A 23114-nucleotide genomic window follows, 5' to 3' on the forward strand; every position below is an offset into this window, starting at 1 on the left:
ATAGGTTTCCCCACACTCCCTCTGGAGGCTCTAGGAGACAACCCAGTTGTTTGCCTTTTTCAGCTTCTGGATGTTGTTCCTGTTCCTTGACTCATGGCCACATATGGTATCACCTTTTCTCCCCCGCTTCCATGGTTACGTGGACTTCTTTCTCATTTCCCTCCAAAATTCCCTCTATAACCATTTTATAAGGACACTTGTGATTACATTTAGGGCACACCCTGATCATCCTGGATGGTCCAGCCATATCGAGACCCTTCAGTTAATCACCTCCGTAACATCCTAATACTACAGAAGATCACACTCACAGGTTCCATGTTGGGAGCCATGAGGCCTGGTCACGGGCATTGCCTCACTAGGTTAAGGTTTGAACAAATGCAGGACTAACCCTGTGGAAGGTGGGATTACCCTGCAGGCAACTGCCCAGAGGACAGATAGCCCCGCAGATAAGCATGGTCTGTTACTCTTCTTGCCTTTTCCTCTGATCCTCTATCTCTCTCAAACAAAGAGCCCCTTGCTAATCTGCTGCAAACATCCCTCTCCCACTCTGGCAGCTTGGTGTTCCCTCTCTCACTGTATCTTTCTCTGTCAAATAAATAAATAAAATCTTAAAACACACACACACACACACACACACACACACACGAAATTTCTCTATTCTTTTTTTTTAATCTTTATATGGCTTTTTCATGTCATTTAACTTCCCTGTTTCAAAGTGTCTCACTGTTAATACATTTACCCAGTAAATTATAACCCATGATCAGTTTTATTCATTCAGGAAAAAAAATATATAATTTTGCAGTCTACATGCAGGCTAAAATTTAGTTTATCACACAAACCTTTTGCCTAAACAAACACACTTTGCAATTGACTACCCTATTTATGTTCTAAAATAAATGCATTCAGAAAGTAAATTCCAGAATTGTGTTCCATCTTTAGACGAGTATTTACAAACAAGTTTTCTTGCTGAATGAAAATACCATGTTAGCTGGTTGAATTTTTACTCTCAAATAATTGTGACTTTTTCCCCCCAAAATCATACTGAATTAATTGAATATTTTAATGTTGTAGTCAAATATACTGCCAACTGTAAGGGCCTACTTAGCCTCAGCAAGCCATTTTGTTGTTTATGCAGTAAACTTAGATTGACCCTGTCCCCACCCCCAGAGGAACTTACTTAGAAACAAGTCCGGGAAACCAGTAAAATATGACTGACCAGCCCCTGATAACAGAGCCCATATACTAGGACGTGTCAGGTCAGGGGGAGGTAACAGAGCCCAGAATACAAGGATGAGTCAAGCCAGGTGGAGACATCCAATCAGGAAAGCACCCCCCTAACCACCCAAGAATGTGGGCCCTGCCTTTTGGGTGTCTTTTGGGCACCAGTTCTGACCAGAGTGATAGCATAGTTCAAATAGCTACTATAGGGTGAATTGTAATTCAATGGGCCACCTGTGTGTGGCCAGGCTCAACCACATGGCCTTTACTCTATAAAAGTTAGTCTGTGAGGCTGGGAGGGGTCGCCTTCTCTCTAAGAGGTGGACCTGGCCAGTCGGTTTTGTTCTCGATGCTTTGTGCAAAATAAAGCTTTGCTTGACCTTTGCTTGGTATCAGTCTTGCTCCTTTGACCATGGACCCAACACCAACCTTACTTCTTCATCTTAAGTCCCTCTAAATCGTCCTATTTTTTCCACAAGTACACTTTGCATGTTTCTTTTTGATTAATTTTCTGGCAAAAAAAATATATTATTTGCAAAATTTCATGTCATGTGTTTTTTTCATTTGCTTTTCCAGTGTGGGTTAAAAGGAAGAAAAAAAAAAAAATCCTTGTACTGATCAGTCAGCTCCAAGTATCATATAACTTCTATAACTAAAAAGTACAGATAATTTGCTTGTTTTCCTAGAGAAGTGGGCAGGGAGCCAAAGCTCACAACCAAAATTAGTTCCCAATTTAGTGTTCGATGTCATTTCACAAGGGCTGGAATGAAAAATGAGACATTGGACATGTTAACTCTGAGGAAAATTATCACTTCACCTTGTATAGGGCGTCTTTACAGGATGAAATCAGAGGAGATAAATCATCTCGTCCTGTGACAGATCTGCCTGTCATCTAAGGGAAAAATGTCCCATAGTGAGGGGGCAGGCACCGTCTGCATTTCCCTCAGGTTATGACCAGGTATATTTTATGCCTCAAAATAATCATAGAAATTTGGAAATGGAATGATGTATGCAGGACACACTTACCAAGTCAGTTTTTCCCAATGACATTTTAAGAGTCTGTATATAAATACAAATAGAAATGCATACATATTTGTGAACTGCATATATCCTTGAAATGGTTACTGAGTGAAGAAAACATTTACTGAATGCTTACCAGATCAGGCATCAGAGTGGCCTGGGATGATCAACACAAATAAGAGCAAATGCCCAAGTATGAGGCATGGGGTGTTTTGTCCTCCAAATCTTCCTCGGAAAGCAGGAAATCAGCTTATATTTAAATACTTACAAAGCTGGTGATATTATAGTAAAGTCCCTCATATAACTTATTTTGAAATCTAAAGTACTTTTGGGAAAAGATACATTAACTAGAAATGATATAACTCTAAATCAAATTTTTTTTACATATAAAGGTCACCTTATGGAAATATGAATAACAGAGGCAAAAATATTTTATCCAGATTTTGTGTTTATTCCTGTGCTATAGTATCACAACTAAGAGTTTTGGTTGCTGTTTTAAACAAGTATTTTTTTTAAATCATAAAGAAGCACTAATGCGGAATTTGAATACAATTCTTCAACACTAGTAATTAGTCTAACAATGAATGGGTCTTTGTAGTTTGAGGTAAGTGCTTGACAGCAGCAGCATCATTTTAAAAGAGCTGTATCTCACATTTTTAAAGGAGGTCCACATCAAAGTTTCTAGATAACTCCAAAGTAGTTCTAAATGTAATAATGTTAAAGCTGTATATTTCTGCTAAAAACTAAACAAAAAACAAACTCTAGTATTATAAAGGTAAAGTATTATAAAGAATTATAAAGATAAAGTTATGTTGTGAGGACTCTAAAGTATTTATTTTCTTCTATAAACCTATTCCAGTTTGGCTAAAAAAAAAAAATTCTTTGGAAATCATCTCATCATCTCATTACATAAGCACTCCATCACCTTATATTTCTGATTACATGATATTTATGAAAATATATCTTAAAGTAAAATTTTCTGAATAAATTAATGTCCCCCTTTACATAATTCTTTAAATACCTTTACATAATTCTTTAAAAATCATACAATTTCGAACACTGAATAATATATTTACAATTAAGAAATTAAAATAATTATTTGGGATTATCCTTCCAAGGAAAGCCAAATGTGATCATTTTATCTGTGATTTTTCTATAAGGTTTCATTAAATCTTTTCTTTAGTTCACAGTCATATTATATTGGGGCTCATTTTTCACACTTTTGTTCATATGCATGCATTGAGCACATCCTCTGACCTGGGCTATATCCTGGGCACTAAGTGTACAATGTAAACAAAGTAGACAGGTCAACGAATTTTAGCGACCCTAGATTTTTTTCACACCGTTGATTGTTTAGGACTATTGCGACCTTAATGTTAGTGTCATATGAGTCAGACAAAGGAAAGTACACGGGACCAAATAGGTTAGCAGGAAAAAGAAAATGATAAAAGATGCTTAAAAGCTAAGACAGGCCATTAGCACAGGAAAAGAATGCTACTAGTCTCAAAGAAAATAATCTGGATTTAGTAATTATGTTCATTTCTATGCAACTGATGGAGGGGAAATTTAAAATCTGCCAAAGAGATTAACAGGAGAAAATACACTAGCTGGTTCTCTGTTGTCTAAGGGTAAACCAAAAACTGCACCTGACTGCATTCAAACATTCATTTTTTTCTCGTTAAATTATTCATCAAAAATTGATTGGGCACCCTCTATCTACCAGGTATCCTTTTATTTCATAGGTATAGGGTGGTAAAACAAACTACAAAGAAGTCCTTGTCCTTAGTGAGCTTATATCCTACTGGAAAAACAATGATAATAAATATACCATATATTTATATTATAGCCATGTACCGGCAAATCTATGTATAGATATGTATGGTATACATATCACATATAGATATGGATAGTATATTATCTATATCTATATTTCTATATATCTCTATGGGAACATAGAAAAAAATAAAGAAGAAAACTGGGATATGAAATGGCAGGAGAGAAAGAAGAGAAGTTTTATAAGTGATTTCTCATTCATTATTTTAAAATTAAGCTTCTTTCCTAGCCATCTTGAACCTGGTGCTTCACACGTTCCCCATTCCTCAAACCCACACTCTTCCCTCACCCCCATGCTTCTTTTTAATAATTTTTTTTAAGATTTTATTTATTTTGGGAGAAAGAGCCCAAGAGTTGGGGGCAGGGGAAGGGCAGGAGAGGGACAGAGAGAGAGAGAAAATATCAGTTAGACTCCATGCTGAGCATAGAGCCTGACAGAGGGCTCTACCTCATGACCCTGAAATCATGACCCTGAGATCATGACTCTGAGATCATGACTTGAGCCAAAAGGAAGACTCGGACACTTAAGTGACTGAGCCACCCAGGCACACCTCTCCTATACCTTTAATCTATTGCTCTATCTACTTGGATCCTGTTCCCAAACTTCTTTAAATTGAGATTTTAAACCCCCTGACTTTTGCTTCAAAGCCTGGCTTAATATGATGCCCTCCATAATACATTTTTTTCATCCAGGCTTCTCACTCAATGATGAGATCACATTATAATCTTTATGATCTCTATGATCACATTGGTTTCCTGTTATGAGAATTCCCCAACTTACTCTTCAATATTAAACAAACTTTTTTTTTTTTAAATTTCACCTAATATAAATGGCCTAACATCATCAAGTTCTCTGGCAGATGTTTTTTCTTTCAATTATGTCACCTCTAGTTCAATATCAATTATTTGGAGAAGCTGGTTTTCTGTTTAAAAGATAATACTCATACCCCAGAAATTACTATAGGCCAACATTATGGTTCTGAAAACTTTAACAAGGTAAAAGGACTCAGGATACAGAAGATTCTCCTTAGAATGAGAAGGGGAAACTTATTATTTTCATTTTTTAAAATAGATTATGACTGTCTATTTGAAGTAAATCTCGATTGGTACTATGGATATTGAAAAGAGGCTTTTTTTTTTTTTTTCTGGACACAGAAGCACTGGTATAAAATTTCCTCTCAAAATAATTATATATTAATTATATAGCATATTGAAGCCATTTGTGAGTATTATGACCAAAAGTAATTATTAGTAGAAGTTAGCAATTAGTAGAATTTAGGCTGCATTTGCATATATACCAGCTTGGGGAAGGGGGGAAGATTGCTATTAATTTAAATAGCATCTTTAGGAAATGGGATTAATGTTCATATAGAGTAAAGGTACACTTGCTTTAAGAGTGCTTTTTATACATAATGTTTAAGCAAAAATTATAGTACTTTGCATCACTCTGCGGGTAGTGTTTCACTGCAATTTATCTTCTTGCCTTAGAAAACACACCATTCTAATCTAAAGTCCGTCTGTTTAGTAGACTGAACTAAAATGCAGATTCGGTCATTATACAATTTTGTTTAAAATAGATCTTTGGTTCCTCCAAATCTCGGGAAAAAGTACTAAAATTTCTATCCTTCAGTGCCTCTCAGTGTGACACTTCTGTACCCATCTCACCAATGCGTTTCTTGTCAATGTCAGAAAAGCAGTTTTCTTTCCAGTTTACTAATGTATTTTCAGGTATTCATACTTTTGCAGAAACTGGTCCCTAGGCATATTCTCATGCATTATTAAGGTTTATCCAATTCCATATATTTTAATATCAGCTGATGTTTTGTTTCCTTCAAGATTAGCAATCTGTCTTCCACATTAGCAGTCTGCCAAATCCAGGCTGTATAATCAAACTCCTCAAGTATTTCATGTAATCTTAATTTGATTTTTGTCACAAGTACAATTCCTATATTATACTTACATATTTCCTTGTCTCTCTCCAGTATTGTTACTTGATATGCCATAACCTCAGTTTGTTATTTTTGGTATATATATACACTTTAGGATTCATGATTCAGTTCCAACCCAGAGATTTTGATTAACTCAGCCTTAAATTAAGCCTGAATCATGAATTTAAAAGAAAGATTCAAAAGATAAAGAAAGGAAGACCAAAGAAGTATTTGAAAATAGTAACTTTGTACCCAAAGTTTAGAATCAGTCTCCTGAAGGGAATTCTGTAATCCTAATACATTGCTTAGTGTTTCTGGAACATTATAAGAAAGGAGAAAAAAAAAAATGAAAAAAAAAAAAAAAAGGTAAGTCTCCTGTATAAAAATCAACTTGGAAAACTTGATCATGCTTCAGGTGAATTAAAGATATTCAAAATATGGTTATCGTCTTATTTCTCACCTTCATTTGAAACTCTGTGACCAAAGGTACTTAACATCCTTGTTGTTCTCAAATGTATATTAATAAAAGACATTATAACAAAGACCAACACAATATTTGGTAAGACATACCGGGATAAATTTGTCCCATGGCTAAGGGGACTCTAAGACCCAGGTAGAAGCCTTCCACCCTGCCCCAGAAACCACATAGCTCTAGGTATGCAAGCATTCATGGGTCTCTAGTCCTATCATCCAAATTCTCATTTCTCTACTTCTCCCCAAAAGTCTCATGTCTTCAGTCTCATTCTCCCAGAGTTCTGTCTCTGCTTTGGTTTGCAGCTTATGGAATAAACAGAAGTAAATTATACTGAAGGCCTACGGGGGCTACATTCCTTATCCTACTGTGTATCATCTCCCATTTATATTTGTAAAAAAAGAATTTCTGGAACTAGGGGAACTTAACAGGAATCAATGATACCAGAAATAACAATTCAGGAGTGAGACAGGCTGTTGAGTTCTTAAAAAAAAAAAAAAAATTCCAAGTTCATAATCAGCTAGACTATACTGTATGCCCACAACTAAACGTCATTTAAATGTTCTTAATTACCTATGTTTTTAGGAAGAAAGAAATCACTTTTAAATCATGTATTTATAGTTTATAGAATTACTTAGTGTTTCACATGACTGGGTAACGTCCTTTCTGCAGGGTACCATTGCTTGGTATTTGGTTTGGCAAAAGAGGAGAGCACAGCAGGTAGAGCAACGGAGTGGTAGGCATCTTTTAGCCACCTTATAGAAGCTAAATTTAATTCAATTCTAATATAGAGAACAGTAAAATGTCTCAATTAACTTAGCATTGAGTAATTAAGAATATGAATATTTTTAATATAAAAAGCACCAGGATCCATTTTATAAAAGTTGTTTAAATATAATAACAATCAACATCATAATAGATTATCACACAGAAGTCATGCAGAGCATACTAATAAATGACAAAATGTAATCAGAACATAATGAGTATAATACTGTAAGGCTAGAATGTTTTAAAATTAGGAACATAAATTCATTTCTTAGCATATCATAAAACTAACATATCCCATAATGTTGCCATTGGTTTGTCTCTTACTTTTGTTCTGGAAAAAAAAATCCAGCATTGTGATACTTAATTACAGCTATTTAATAAACATTAAAACAGAAAAAAAATGACTTAATTCTCTTTTGATGAAGTCACAATATTACAAAAGTACAGTATATCTCTTACAGATAGAAAATGAAAAAGAAAAAAATTGCATTAAACCATGGAATGAAATCCATAATCCTTGGATCACAATGCATTATGTGTCAGAGCTTGAGCAATAATTTGGTTTGTTGAAAATATATGAAATTTAGAGAAAAGTGCCTAAGTCTACTGCACATTTTAACTGTTAGTATTTCACTATAGACTTCAAGAAAGACATTGTTTGCTTGCTTGTTGATTTGTTTTTTAATGTTCTCAAAAGTACTGTAGCCAGGTCATTACCATTTCCTTCGGCATCTGGTAATCATATATTTGAGCAGGAAGGTCATTTTGCCACTGCCAGCTCTTATTAGCTCTTAACATTTTTTTTTCCTTCACACATGTCTCAGTTCGTGTTCTTCAATGAACTAATACAATTTAAAGCTCTAACCTAATGGCTCTCCTGTGGTCCAGGCCAGCTTGCCCAAACATTAAACGGTTGTTGAAATCAGATAAATATTTGTTAAAATTATTAATCCGGAAAATAGCTTTTAGTCACTTAAATTCCAATCAGCAAACTGAATTCCCTCGCAGAACACTGTATTAAGTGAAAATGTATTCCACTTGCCTTGTCACTCACAGCCTCCCACTCTGCGTTCAAAAGGCTACAATTTCATTATCAAAAATTCTTGCCAAGTAAACAACCTAGACTTAATATTATTTAAACTGCATATGCTGGGTAAAAATAACTGGTAGAGAACCTCCCCTTTATATCTGGGCAAATATATCTATTCAAATATATAAATTTATATCTGGGCAAAGGACTCTCTGGGTACTTCAGAAAATACTTGATTCTATTGGTCGTATCCTGTGACAGCTTTTTTTTTTTTTTTTTAAGATTTATTTATTTATTGGACAGAGAGAGAGCACACACAAGCAGGGAGAGCGGAAGCAGAGGGACAGGGAGAGCAGGCTCCCCGCTGTGGCAGTTTTAATATATGACTTGCCAACAAATTCCAACTTCTTCCTTTCTTCTCATTATTACAGATTTTTTTAAGTAAAATGTAGCCTGAAACATTTCCTTAGAGTACACTTCTGGCCACTACTCCTTTTTAATCCCACTATTTTATAATTAAGGACATGTAGCCTCTGCATTAACTCTCCTGGGGCTGGGCGCTGTGCTGCCCTGTGCCTTTTAGAAATCAGCTACTCAGGGAAAACGACTTTTATCCCTATAAGCCATCTGCTGAGCACCCTCTGCCAGAGTCAGGGGAGTCTCTGTGCCTCCAGCTCAGGTCTGGGGCTCATTTCTGTGGGGCTTGTGGCTGTTTAGGCCCCCCAAACTTGCTCCAGTTTCCACCTGGCACGTCACTGCAGTAAGGAGCATTAGGCTCTAGACTAGAGATTGGAGCATCAGCAGGTTTGTACACAACCATATTAACTGGACAGAGCAATTCCAGACCAGAATTTGAAACTGTAGTAGAAACCGAAGATGAGTTTGCACCTGAAGTTGTCAAAAAAGAAAATAAATCAGAAATTATGGGGAGGATGAGTGAAAGCACCTGAAGGAGAATGGGATTCCATGGCAAAACATGAATCCAAAGAAGATGAATTTTCCAGAAGTTTAAAATAGCCCTTAAGCAGAACAGTTTCTCAGATATGGCAAAGGGACTGCACCCATCTGGATCTTGGTGAAAATATCCCTCAAGGAGAGGCTATTCCATATTTTCTGTGGTGCCAAGAAAATATCTGAATTCCAGGTCATGCCTCAGCTGCTCAACTCCCAAAAGGCCAACAGACTGGGCAAGAGTGTCAATCGTGGTGTCCTGGTTGTGTTCACCTGTGCTAAAAGCTGTAGACTGGGGATTGGCAACACAGGAATTTGTTTGGAAGAAAGATGTAACAAATACACCCTCAAGACAACGTGGTGATGCCTTACAAATGCTGATCACATCTTAGACCTTGAAATTCCATTTCTAGGACTTTATCCTAAGGAAGTAATTTTATCTAAGACAAAGGTACAAAGATTTTGTTTTAGGTGAGTTTACAATGCATAAATATTAGTGAGACAAAAATGTCCAGTGACAAGCAAGTAAGTAAATTTTTAAACTGACACCAAAATATTCATGGTATGTTTATATCTTTGTAAAAGTGTTTATACGTGTGTATGTCCACAGAAATCTGGAAAAATACATGCTTAGTGGGAGCTAGTTAACTATGCATGGTAGGACTAAGTGAAATAATCATTTTACCGGTGTGTTTATTTCTTTCTACAATAAAAATGAGTTAATTGCACAACTAAAAATTAAAAAGTACATTTAGCTACAGCATTTTAGATTTCAAGTAATAGATTAGAAAATAACTTGAGCTAGCTTAAGGAAAACAGGGTATTTTTTTGAAGTTCAAAGGGATGTTTGATATTAGGACAGAAATGCAGCTGAACCTTAGGAAAGACGGTAAACCAAACAAGAAGAGCTATCCAAAACACAGAACATGTGAGTTTTCTTTGATTTTTCATTTCTAAATTTTCTGAGTTGTCTGCGTTCATCATTTCTAGCACAGCAGTGTTTCCTGTTAGTGCACATGATGAAAACAAACAAGGGACGCTTGAGTGGCTCACTAGGTTAAGCATTTGTCTTCAGCTTAGGTCATGATCTCAGGGTCCTGGGATTGAGCCCCATATTGGGCTCCTTGCTCAGCAGGGAGTCTACTTCTCTGCCTGCTGCTACCCCTGCTTGTGTACTCGCTCCCTCTCTTGCCTTCTAAAAAATAAATAAGTAAAATCTCTTTTAAAAATAAAACAAATAATAACAAAAATAAGTAAATAAAAAAACCAGAGTCACCCAATTTTAGGCAAGTAAAGATTATTTTTTTATCTTTCTCTCCCTTAGTCTGAATCCTAAATTTCCGGGGTGGGACTGAGCATGAGTCAGGGGTTCCTTCATTGAACTTCCACCCATGTGGTCAATTTCACATCTATAAAACATACTTCATTGTAGATGTAAACTTATGCTTATAGAATTGATTTACCTCTTGACCAGAAGTGGGCATGGAAAATGGGATCAATTTTCCAGGTGTAAATTTATTCCCTTAGAAAGAAAGAAACTTGGAAATCAACATATTTATCAAAGAAAGAAACAAAAAAATGGGACCATGGAAAATACAGCAGTTTATAGACTACAGACCTTACTATCAGTTATGCATTCACATACCGACTCTGCCATTTTATAGGGGCATGGTCTTGTGAATAACATTTAATTTCTTTGAGCATCATTTCCTACATTGTAAAATAATATTTACCTAACAAAATTGTTTTGTGGCTTACATGGAAGGATGAATATAAGTGAGTTTTGTGCATATAGTATATCAATACAGTGAATTAATATGTCTAGTCCTGCTAGTGGCTCAGGTCCCCACTCTGATGAAATCTTTTCAGAAAATCATTCCTCGATTATCTCACCCTTTACTCTCCTTTATTTTTCTCACTGCACATTTTATTGTTTAAATTATGTCATCTCTGCCTATATTTGTTTTTTAGCTATGTCTTCCATCAGACTGTAAAGTTCACAAGAGCAGAATTTTTCTCTCCATTGCTCACTAACATAGTCTCGTTTTCTGGAGCAATGTCTATTAGAAGCAAATTTGTTTAATGATGGAAATGTATATTAAACACAAAGCAGCCATGATATTTCAGTGAAATGTTAGAGCATATAGTCCAACTTCCAGATCTTTGAATATATTGTGTCATGAACAAAGAAATATTCTTTAATTAAATGCTGAAAAAAAAAGATTCTGAAAATTTTCATGGGATTTCTTAAGGTTGTACATGTAAAAAGAATGTTTCCCATTGAAAGTGAAAAAAATAAAGATTAGGAAAGTAAAAGAAGATTCAAAAATGGAGTTCATGTTTTCTATTATCCCAAAGATATAAGAACTGGAATAAAATATCTAAAAATGCTCTCTTTACCTATCAGAAGGTACTTCTGGATGGTGATGATATGCAAAACATTTAATATTATTAATAGTTTAATGAACATTCTTTTAAAAAATATTTTATTTATATATTTATTTGAGAGAGAGAGTGAGAGATTGAGAGAGAGAAGCAGACTCCCCACTGAGCAGAGAGCCTGAGAAGGAGCTCAACCCCAGGATCCCGAGATCATAACCTAAGCCGAAGTCAGATGCTTAACCAACTGAGCCACCCAGGTACCCCTAGTTTACTGAACCTTGTACGTTTACAACATGGAGCATGTGGTACTGCCTTACAGAAGAATGAAATGTTGTTTTGTTTTAGATGGAATACTGTAGGTTTGAAACAATGTTATTTATATCAAGCTACTAAATCATACCACCAATGAATTTTAAGTGATTAGTTGAGCTGTTATGAATTCTTGCCCACAAGGTGATATGAAACAAGGAAGGAAGAATATTTAGCATTAAGGAAGGGGTAAGCATTTAAAAAATGAAATACAAAAGAGTTGGGAGTAGAAGTAAAAGTAGAAACCAAGATAGAGAAATGTAAAGAACAGATGAACACTGTCAGGTAGATAATATCATGTATACTTATGTGGAAATCTAGTTATCCCGATCTTAAGTGTGAAAGATCCATTCAGAATTTTCTCTAAATTTGTCTTTTGTGTGATAACTCAATGTCCACAAAAGGTTGATGATATTACAATGCACAGTCAAATACCTTACAAAGAATGAGAGAATTTGAGAGATTAGTGGAGCAAATGTTTCTACAGAAATACAGTCATTCATGCAAAAATATTATTGCAGAGAAATTTGAAAATCAACATTATGATATCCCATATTTCATTTCTTTATAACTTCATTCCTTCTTATATCTGAAACTGATATTCAAACATCATTCTTCAGGTTCAGTATAGTATTTGAAAATATTATCGTCTTTTTTTGAGAAGTTAGGCTCTAAGATTAAATCCATTGATTTCTAGCCATAGTATCCAAGAGAAGGAGAGAAAGTACTGGAGAAAGAGGAAGATCTGTAATCACCCTGCAGAGGTGTATGATACAAATGAGATGAAATAAATATACACAATATACAATGTACACTAAATAAATGCAAAATATAGATATAATTCCTGAAGTTACATGTAATACTATACTGTGGCTATGAAATGAAAAAGTGCAATTTATGCTAATTGTATCAGGGAAGGAAGAACAACTGCATTAGAAATAATTTATAACATAATGCCTTGGTTTTATTTAAAAAGGTAAATTAAGATATTTATAATCATATATTATCCATACAATGTATAGTATGTAATGCATATATTAGCAACAAATTGTTCTCATGGGTTTAGAATATTTTTTGTTTAATTAAAAATCATACTATCATCTAAAGAGAAGAAAACCATGTTATTGGACCATTTATTTTTTTCAAAATTATACTCTACCCTAGGTGTACAGAATAATAACTTATGCTAAGGTATGAAGACTAAAAGAGGTAATACATATAAACACTCTTAAAAATGCTTTACAAAGCAAAGAATGTGTTTTACCTTAACAAGTTAAGGTAATGCTGTGAGCTAGACATGAAAAATTTAAAGGTTGGCAGTAAGAACAAAGATATACAGTGTTTGAGAAATGGTTAGTGTCTCTTTTGAAGATCCACATCAACATTCATAAGGGTACATAAACATGAGTTGAGATTATTCCTGCTCCTCTGGCATTATTTTTCCAAAAATAATAATTAGCAAACATTATACTATATTTCCCCGAACAACCCCTTTATTTAGGTGCTTTACAAAGACAGTATTAGAATAAAAGAAGCTTCGGGCACTTCTATTATAACAGATGTCTCGTGAGATGTGATGATGTGCAGGTTACAACATTCTGATAGCGATTTCTAATGCATTACAGTAGGACATGGACCCTTGAGAATCACATGAAATTCTCTTCCATCTAGATTACATTTTCTCACTGTCCCAAAGTGCTTGATATGAACTGACACAGCCATAAATATGTTTATATAAATGGCACGCTGTCAGAGTTAGATAGAGAAATATATAGCCCTGAGTGAAAAATAATTTCAGATACTTTTCAAGTGCTTTTTGCTGTTGTAACAGTAATTCCTACAAATCACAGGGTACGCTATGTAAAATAACAATACTACCTACAGATTTAGTGAAATTTGTATTCTTTGAGGAACGTTGAAAATTTGTGTTCAGATAGTACCTAAGTGTATTATGTAGGATAATTTAACTTTCTGGTGGTTTATAGATCTCCAGTTCCCTACATGCTCTCTTGAAAAGAAAACCAAGGGCTCATCTCCTTCTGATAAATTATGAATGACCTATGATCACTGCATGTATATCTAATTAATGAAATAAATATATTAACAATATTCTAAATGTATACGCAGAAGAAATACATACATTAACTGTGTTATGAATTGAGAAAATATGTATTTCAACACCCTCACAAGATTGACAACAGAGAAATTAAATTTAATGAATGCAAAAAAAAATTAATGAATGCTTAGAAAAGTGTACACACAACATGAGTTGTTGATTATTTGGTAGATTTGATAGTCATTGGTAGTTGGTAGTTGTTGATATTTGGTAGATTTAATAGATGAAATTTGTAAATAGCTTCAAAATTATTACACTGCCTGCACAAAGCCTCACATGAAATTTATTTCATATTTTAAATATGACTTTCCCTTTGTCCTTTTACTTTGTCTAAATAACTAGTAGTGTTAGATATGATTGAGCCCTAAGATTGAGTTGGTTCACTAAATGTATTATTCAGGTTTTTCAAACAGCAGGATGGTAATCAGAGGATTTTGCCATGTTGCATGATTATTCGGATTGCTGAAATATTTTAGTATCATAATCCAAATTGTAACACTTGTGCCACAATTTTTTATGTCACCAATTTTTTATGTCATACTCCTGACTATTATGCTCATTCTATTTGTCAACAATTTTAAGCTTGCCATTATTTAAAGCTTGATTAAAACCTCAACTCCCTCATAAAGTATTCTCCAAATTCTATGCTAAGTTTTTCTTTTCTTTAAACTCTGTCAAATGTAAAGGCAGCAGGGACATTTTGACAAACTTCTACCTTTCTTTATTGCATCTTTTATTTTATTTTATTTTTTATTTTTTAATTTATGTTATTTATATATATTTATAATATTTTATTTATTATTCTTTTATTTCCACTTTTGCTCAACAAACCTGAGAAAGTCTGTTAAGAAACTTCGCAAGTGGACTACAGGTTTTGTATGAAAATTCAAAGGTCTAACAATGTTGAAGGAAATCTGGAAGAAAGAAGAATCAAATTGAATATAATCTATAAAATCTTGAGGTGTATTATATATGCAGCAAAGAGTTAAGAACAGTTGGCCTTTTGCCTCAGGTCTTAAGAGATGACCTCCAAGCCTTCCTGATAAAATTGTCTTTATCTACCTGGAGATTTTGGGCTATGCCACTTAGTCTATGCCAGAAATGGGTGGTCAGCCATGTCTAATGGTGAACCCCCAGGAAAAACTAGACTCCAGTGTATGAGATTCCTTGTTGGTAATATTCCGTGAGAATTGCCAGTCATCATTGTAGAGAGAAATATGAGCTCTTCACACAACTCCTCTAGCAGATAACAACCAGAAGCCTGGCATCTCTTCTGCACCTGTCCAATTTGCCTTTTCTTTTTGCTAATTTTAATCTGTATTCTTTCACCATAATGAACGGGAACCATGAGTATAACAACTCTTTCTGAATACTGTGAGCCTTTTTATTGGTTTGTGACCCTGAGAATTTACTGTGTGGTCCATTGAGGTAGTCACCAATTACATATGGTTGTTTAAATTTAACTTTTAATGAATGATTGGAATTAAAATGAAACATTCAGTTCCTCAGTATATACATATATACGTGTCAAATGCTTCGTAACATGCGGTTAGTGGTTGTCGTATTGGACTACATAGATATAAAACATTTCCATCACCATAAAAAATTCTGTATAATAAGAGTGAAGTTTCCAATAAAAGGTTAGATAGATAACTGTTAGATATCTATCTAACAGTTAGATAGATAACTGTTTCAGACAAATTATATGTTAGAATTTGAAGGTAAAGTTATAAAACCTCTAGAAAATTACATATGAAACTACCTTCATGTCCCTTACCCAGAGAACAATTTCTTAAAACAAGACAAAAATACTAAGTATTAGTGGAAGCTATTGGGCTACGTTAAATACAAATCAGTTCTTCAAATAACATCATTAATAATGTAAAAAGGAAGGTCAGAGAGTGGGAGAAGAAACTTGTAATGGATATCATTAACAAAGGGCTTGTATCAAGAATATTAAAAGTAAATTTACCAAAAAAAAAACAAAAAACACCAAAACAGTCCCATAAAAAAATGGATGAGACTTTACAGGCATTTCACAAAAAATAATATCCAAACAGCCAATTCATACACAAAAATGTACTAAACTTCAGTAGTTATCAAGTCAATGCTCTATTAAAAATACAGTGAAATACTACTGTATACCACTAGAAAAGCTAAATTAAGAAAAACTGAGAATATCAAGTGTTGGTGAGGAAGTGAAACCATGAAAATTCTCACACTGCGCAGGAGAGATTGTAAATTTTTAAAATTACATTTAGAAACTCTCTGACACAAATTTCCATGTTAAACAAGTACATTACCCATGACCTAGCTATTCCTCATCTGGAAATGTGTATACCTGACACTCTCATGTGCATCAAAGGATATGAGGATAGTAATTGCAGCATTATCACTAATAGCTATGAAGCTAAAAACAATCCAAACACCCACCAACAGTAAATCAAATAAACTGGTGGTAAGCGTGATAATAAGTATACGTGACTACTGCTGTAGGCAACAATGTAGATGAATATGAATAATACTGTAGTAAAAACAATATAGGGGTGATATGCAAAAGAATGTGTTATATAATTTGTATATAAAGTTCAATACAAAGGAAAATTAATTTACGCTGTTAGAAGCCAGGATGGGGGCTTTCGTTGAGTGAGAAGAGAGTATCGATTTTGGGAGGATGACACCAAGGCTCTCTGCATTGCTGGTACTGTAATATTTCTTGATGTGGGTAGTTACAAAATATGTTTACGTTGTGATAATTCATCAAGTGGTATATAGGATTGAATGTACTATTGTGATGTAAATATAGTTTAATAAAATGATTCTAAAATCTTATAACTTAAGTAAGATAGAGTATAACACCTGTTTAATAATAATTGCATACATTCTGGAGAGATGCTAGTCCAGTTTTAGCATGCTAAAATAAGGGGAAAACAAAATGACTCTGGATGATTTTAGTAAATAAAACTAGTAAAATTACTAGTAATAGCTACTTTTTTCTTAAGAGGGGGGTAGGGGGAGGGAAAGAGGGAGAGAGAGAATCTTAGGCAGACACTGCTACAAGGAGCTAGATCTCATAACCCTGAGATCATGACCTGAGCCGAAATCCACTTTCAGATGCCCAACTGACTGAGCCACTCAGGGGCCCCTTAACTATTTACTTATTTGAGACAGCTTAATAAATTGTTCAGTCAAATTAAATTTAAGCTGCCTATGTAATGTATTGATTCATTAATTCAACCAGTTGTTTGTTGAACAACTACTAAATGCTAATTATTGAACTATACACTCGCTGCCATCATGAATGAGACCGACAATTTGCACATTTTAATGGATTTCAAAGTATAGAGGAGATAAAGAAAATGTAACTCCTTCGAGTCCTTAATAAAGATTTTTATAATTCCCCCATGTGTTTATTAACCACTTACCATTCTTTTAAATAAGAAAGACATTCATGAGTGATCATTTGACCTGGAAAAATATTTTAAACTTCGTTATTTCAGAAGTGTCAATTTCAGTTTGAGCAGTGCAGGATTTTGTTGCATAATGAAGATAGCGCATACCTTAAAATATAAGATGTGCATATTCTCACTGTGCGAGTCAAAGGAGTGAACAAAACATTCCATGATCCTCACCATCTTAGAATTTACAAACTAGTAATTTATACACACGTGACAAGAAATAATAAACATAAAACTTCCAGAGTGGTAATAAGTGTTATGGAACATAAGTCTGTTGTGAAAGCATATGACAAGGATGCATACTAATATTAATAACCATGCTGATATTGACTGTTAAAAGATTAAACTCGCGTGAATTTCTCAATGTTCTTGTGAAAAGCCCTCACTTCCCAAGAAGCTTTTACATACCCTGAAATGTGTAGGTATTTGTCTAGTTAATTGTTCTAATTCAAAATGTAGTAAAATGTCTCTTTCTTCCTAAAGAGGCCAGAAGTTATTGCCCTGAACTAGGTCCATACGTAAGGATCTGGGGAGACTGGAGGTTTCTCATCCTAGGTATTTACATATCAATGAGTAATGAGCCTAGAGACTTGGAGAAAACTCCACATCTTAAAAGCTGAGACAAAGAGAACCATCAGACACCTCCAGAGATAGTGTTCTCATCTCCAATGGCTGGAGGAGAGGGAAGACCTTTTCAGTCAGGGGAAGTGCTCCCTTCTTCAAACTTGTAAGTAGAGGAAAATAATAATGCTTCACTGTGAGATCTTTAGTTACTCGCGTGAAAAAATTCCCATCACTGGTTCACAAGACTTTACCTCAGAAATAAAAACTAGGGTAATGGGGGGTACACACTAATTATTTGCTTTGAAGTAATAATAAATCTGTCCAATCCAGTGCAACTTGTGTGTGCATTCAAGATACCATAATAACAATGAATATTTAAAACCCATGGGGCATCTGGGTGGCTCAGTGGGTTGACCCTCTGCCTTCAGCTCAGGTCATGATCTCAGGGTCCTAGGATCGAGTCCCACATCAGGTGAGCTCTCTGCTCACCTGCTTCTCTCTCTGCCTGCCTCTTTGACTACTTGTGATCATTCTCTGTCAAATAAATAAATAAAATCTTTAAAATAAAATAATAAAATAAAATAAAATCCAGCACTAGGGTCCCTTGGGTGGCTCAGTCCTTAAGCAGCTGCCTTTGGCTCAGGTCATGATCCGAGAGTCCTGAGATCAAGCATCGGGCTCCCTGGTTGGTGGGGAGCCTGCTTCTCCCTCTCCCACACCCGCTGCTTGTGTTCTCTCTCTTGCTGTGTCAAATAAATAAATAAAATCTTTAAAAAATAGAATAAAATCCCACACTAATACTCAAACTTTGTGAATACTTATATGTGCCAGTCGCCATTCCAATTTCCCTACCCAAATTAAATCACTGAATATCTACAGCTACAATTTAAAGTAGTTACTATTATTATCCGCTAATTCACATACAGGAAAAGTAGAGATGGAGAGAAGTTAAATTTCTTGCCTAACTAAAGTCACCGTCTCTAATTTGGTACATTTAAAGAAGAGAGAAAATGCTGAGAACTGAGGAAGGAAACTATTAATTTTTATAGATCTATGACAAGTTAGCATTGCATTTCTTGTTTTTCAGCCCCCTACTAATAAGGATCGTATAGAAGCATTTTAGCTCTAACACTATATAGGTATTCCTGAATAGTCTCATATTTTGCTGAAGTTGCACACTAAAATAGCGAGGCTTATTAAGAGAAAAAAACGAAAGAAAGAGAGAGAGAGAGAAAGAGAAAAAGAAAAGGGATAAGTTTAGAAGCAGACCACTGAAAATTCATGCAATTTTGTAACTGTAGAGCCCTTGAAGAGAGAGAGACGCAGAGACACAGAGACAAAGAGAGAAACAAAGACAGAGACAAAGAGATGGAGACAGCCAGAAGCCAAATCAAGCAGGGCAGGTAGCTAGCTCCCGGTGGGCATTCATAGGCAGCATCATATTCTGACTGGCCTTCAAAGTTGAATTCCTCTTTTCTCCATCAAATGTGGATCCTTGAGGGGACTCACTTCCAAAACCATAGGATACCAGATATGCACTATACTTTCTTTTCTTTTTTTTTTATTACTATGAAAGAAATGTTTCACAATTTCCTCATCTGTGTCTTCAACTTCCCAAAATAATTTCACGTGGTACACTCAAAGAATATCTTGAAGTACCACTTCCTCTAAACAAAAGCACTTTTGTGAGATTTTTAGCTTATTCTTAAGGTTTTTATGTTATTTATTTGCCTTTTCTCTGTGAAAAACTTGTCAATTACAACTTGAAAACAGTAATATAACTAAAAGAAATACATATAAAACAATTTGACTACTGAACTTGACACTAATATTTCTTATTTGCAGAACATGAGTGAGATGATTTGCATTAGGGTAATATATTTCTAGCAGAATAGACTAGACTCAGAATAAGTATTAAATGTTTGGCTTAGTCATTTATGAATTAATTTATGTATTAAGAAATACCAATCTTGGGGCACCTGGGTGGCTCAGTGGGTTAAGCCTCTGCCTTCAGCTCAGGTCATGATCTCAGGGTCCTGGGATCCAGCCCCACATCAGGCTCTCTGCTCAGCAGGGAACCTGCTTCCCCACCACCCTCTCTCTATCTGCCTCTCTGCCTACTTGTGATCTCTGTCTGTCAAATAAATAAATAAAATCTTGAAAAAAAAAAGAAATACCAATCTTTTAAATTTTAATGACTGGCAGTGTATTTTCCAGATAAAATTTATATCATTACTTTGTAATGGATCTTTCCTCAACCAGGTGGTAGCTATTATAAACAATTTCAAGTTTTTGTTTTTATTCTTCACTCTGCAATTTACTTCCCCTCGTGTACAGAGATAAATCGAGTTTTCAAAGCCTCAAGTTGTTCATTTATAAATTGAGGAGGTAAGAATTGAAATGTATCTTCTATGTCTTGACCAATTCTGGCTAAAGCATAGGAGAGTATAAATGTACATTTAATTTTTTTTAATGATTTTATTTATTTACTTGAGAGAGAGAGAGAAGGAGAGAGAGCACAAGAAGGGGAAAGTCAGAGGGAGTCAGACTCCCTGCGGAGTAGAGAGCCCAATGTGGGACTTCATCCTGGGACTCCATCCTGGGACTCCAGGACCATGACCTGAGCTAAAGGCAGTCGCTTAACTAACCAAGCCACCCAGGCGCCCTACATTTAATTTTTTGAACTCACATTCTTTCGGAAAAAATTGTCCAAATTATGTATGTATAATATAGACACATAATCTGAAAAATAAAAGAGTGTGCTCTCCTTCTGACCAATTTGCTTTTAATATTGTAAAGACCTATTTCAATTACCTTATAATCCACATTCTTTACCATGACCTTCCTACTTTTCTAGACTATGAGAATTTTTTTTTAACTGTCACTTATTAGATGAATCACAAGAAACCAAAAATTAAAAAAAAAAAAAAAAGAATCCTGAACTTTCTGGGATATTCCTGTTTTAATGACAGCTCAGTTCATATGCTTACTCCAAAATTAAAAATGTAAAATACCCAGTATTCATATTAGTATTATTTATGACCTTGTCTTTGTTTTAGCTTTTTATTCTTGTCTTAAGGCTATGAGATTTCAGAATATCACATTACTTAGATGTTAATGACTCACAAATTAAGATCTTACTCTTGCTTTCCACAATGCTTTTCCAAATCCCTATTTGACATTCCCAATCCATATAGTTTATTCAGGGATCTAGCTTGTTCCCCTCTGCTCTCCAAATAAACCCATTCTTAATCCTGGCTTGCCCAACCTGAGATGGGCTGTGCCATCTACATAGAAGTTCAAGTAAGTACCCAAGTTTGTCTTATCTGCATCTACTGTATCTAATTAATTAAAGAACATGGGGTTTCTTTTTCAAAATACGGCTTTTATTCATTTACGTATCACCTTATTCTGCTTTGTTACTCTCTGGTACAAGCTACCATTATCTTTTGCCAGCACTACCATGCTGATCTGCCAGTTCCTGGAATAGACCAAGCCTTTCCACTAGCTACTCTCTGTCTTGGTCACTCTTCCTTCTGGTTTATATATGCTTCCAGAACATAGTAAATGCTCAATAAATAGCCATTCAATGAATATTTATTACTAGCCTAACAGAAAAAAAATGAAAATTTTATTAAAAATATAGATATTGGGACACCAATAGAGATTGGTTTGGTCAGTTAAGTGGCTGACTCTTGATTTCAGCTCGGGTGATGATCTAAGGATCACCTAATTGAGCCCTGCATAGGGCTTCACACTGGGTGTGGATCCTGCTTAAGATTCTCTCTCACGCTCTGCCCACTCCCATTCTCAAAAACAATTATAGATAGATAGATAATAAAGATTGAGACAGTAAATGTTTTATATAAGTGAGATTAAAACTCAGGAAGAAAATACAAGCTTTACATCCAAAAAACCCCTAAACATAACAAACAAAAGTTTTAAAAATCAGAAATTCAGTTGATATTATAGATTTTTACATACACACTTCTGCCAGTCTTTGAAAGTTGAAATAGATATTAAGAAGATACTAATTTTTCTAAAAAATCTAATTAAGAAAGAAATAGAAACACAAAGAGAGTGTGCACACACTTTTTAAAAGCAATAGAGACTACATCTCATTTTGAAACATCCATAAAACTTGATTAAATTTTATCAGCTATTTCATTAAATTATCCATAAGTTAATTCTAAATAGCAAAAATCATTCAGGTTATTCTCTGTTCACAAGATAATATAACTAGACTAAATTATGAAAAGTGGGAAAACATATTTAATAAATTTAGCATTTCTAACTAAATTAGATTTATTCCATGAAACAAAAGGGTGTCTTGGTAAATATCCATTAATGTCACATCAAATAAATAAGAAAAATCACATGATAATTCTAATAGAAGATCAGAGTATTTTGCTCTCATTTCTGATTTTGCTCACATTTCTGATTTTAATTATCTTCTAAAAATAAAAGTTTGTCTTCCTACTTTAAGTAATGTGCTACAATAAAATTTATTTAGAGCAATTTTTATTTAAAAATCATTCTACTTTATCACTTTTATTAATATTGCAATGAATGGTATGAGATTATTGATATGATTAAAAAATAAAACTAGAAGGTATCATAAATAAGCAAAGACACCTACGTTCATGGAGAAAGAGATTAAAAGGATAAATTATTAAAATTGAATAGTTCCAGTGACAATTACCGAGGGGGAGTCAAGATGGCGGGGAAGTAGGAGGAGGCACCATTTCAACCTGTACCCTAAAGTGAGCTGATTACCTACCAGAGAACTCTGACCACTCATGAAATCAGCCTGAGATCAGAATTATACACGTCTGGGGGCGCCTGGGTGGCTCAGTGGATTAAGCCTCTGCCTTCGGCTCGGGTCATGATCTCAGGGTCCTGGGATCGAGCCCCGCATCGGGCTCTCTGCTCCGCAGGGAGCCTGCTTCCTCCTCTCTCTCTGCCTGCCTCTCTGCCTACTTGTGATCTCTCTCTCTGTCAAATAAATAAATAAAATCTTAAAAAAAAAAAAAAAAAGAATTATACACATCTGGATCTCTACAGG

General features: G+C 34.7%; 1 pseudogene; it reads left to right on the forward strand.

The window, feature by feature from the left end:
• Positions 1-234: 234 nt before the first annotated feature.
• On the forward strand, positions 235-9612 carry LOC123927584 (annotated as a pseudogene).
• The last annotated feature ends 13502 nt before the right edge of the window (positions 9613-23114 follow it).

Source organism: Meles meles, chromosome 17, assembly GCF_922984935.1.
Source record: "Meles meles chromosome 17, mMelMel3.1 paternal haplotype, whole genome shotgun sequence".
Classification (NCBI taxonomy): domain Eukaryota; kingdom Metazoa; phylum Chordata; class Mammalia; order Carnivora; family Mustelidae; genus Meles; species Meles meles.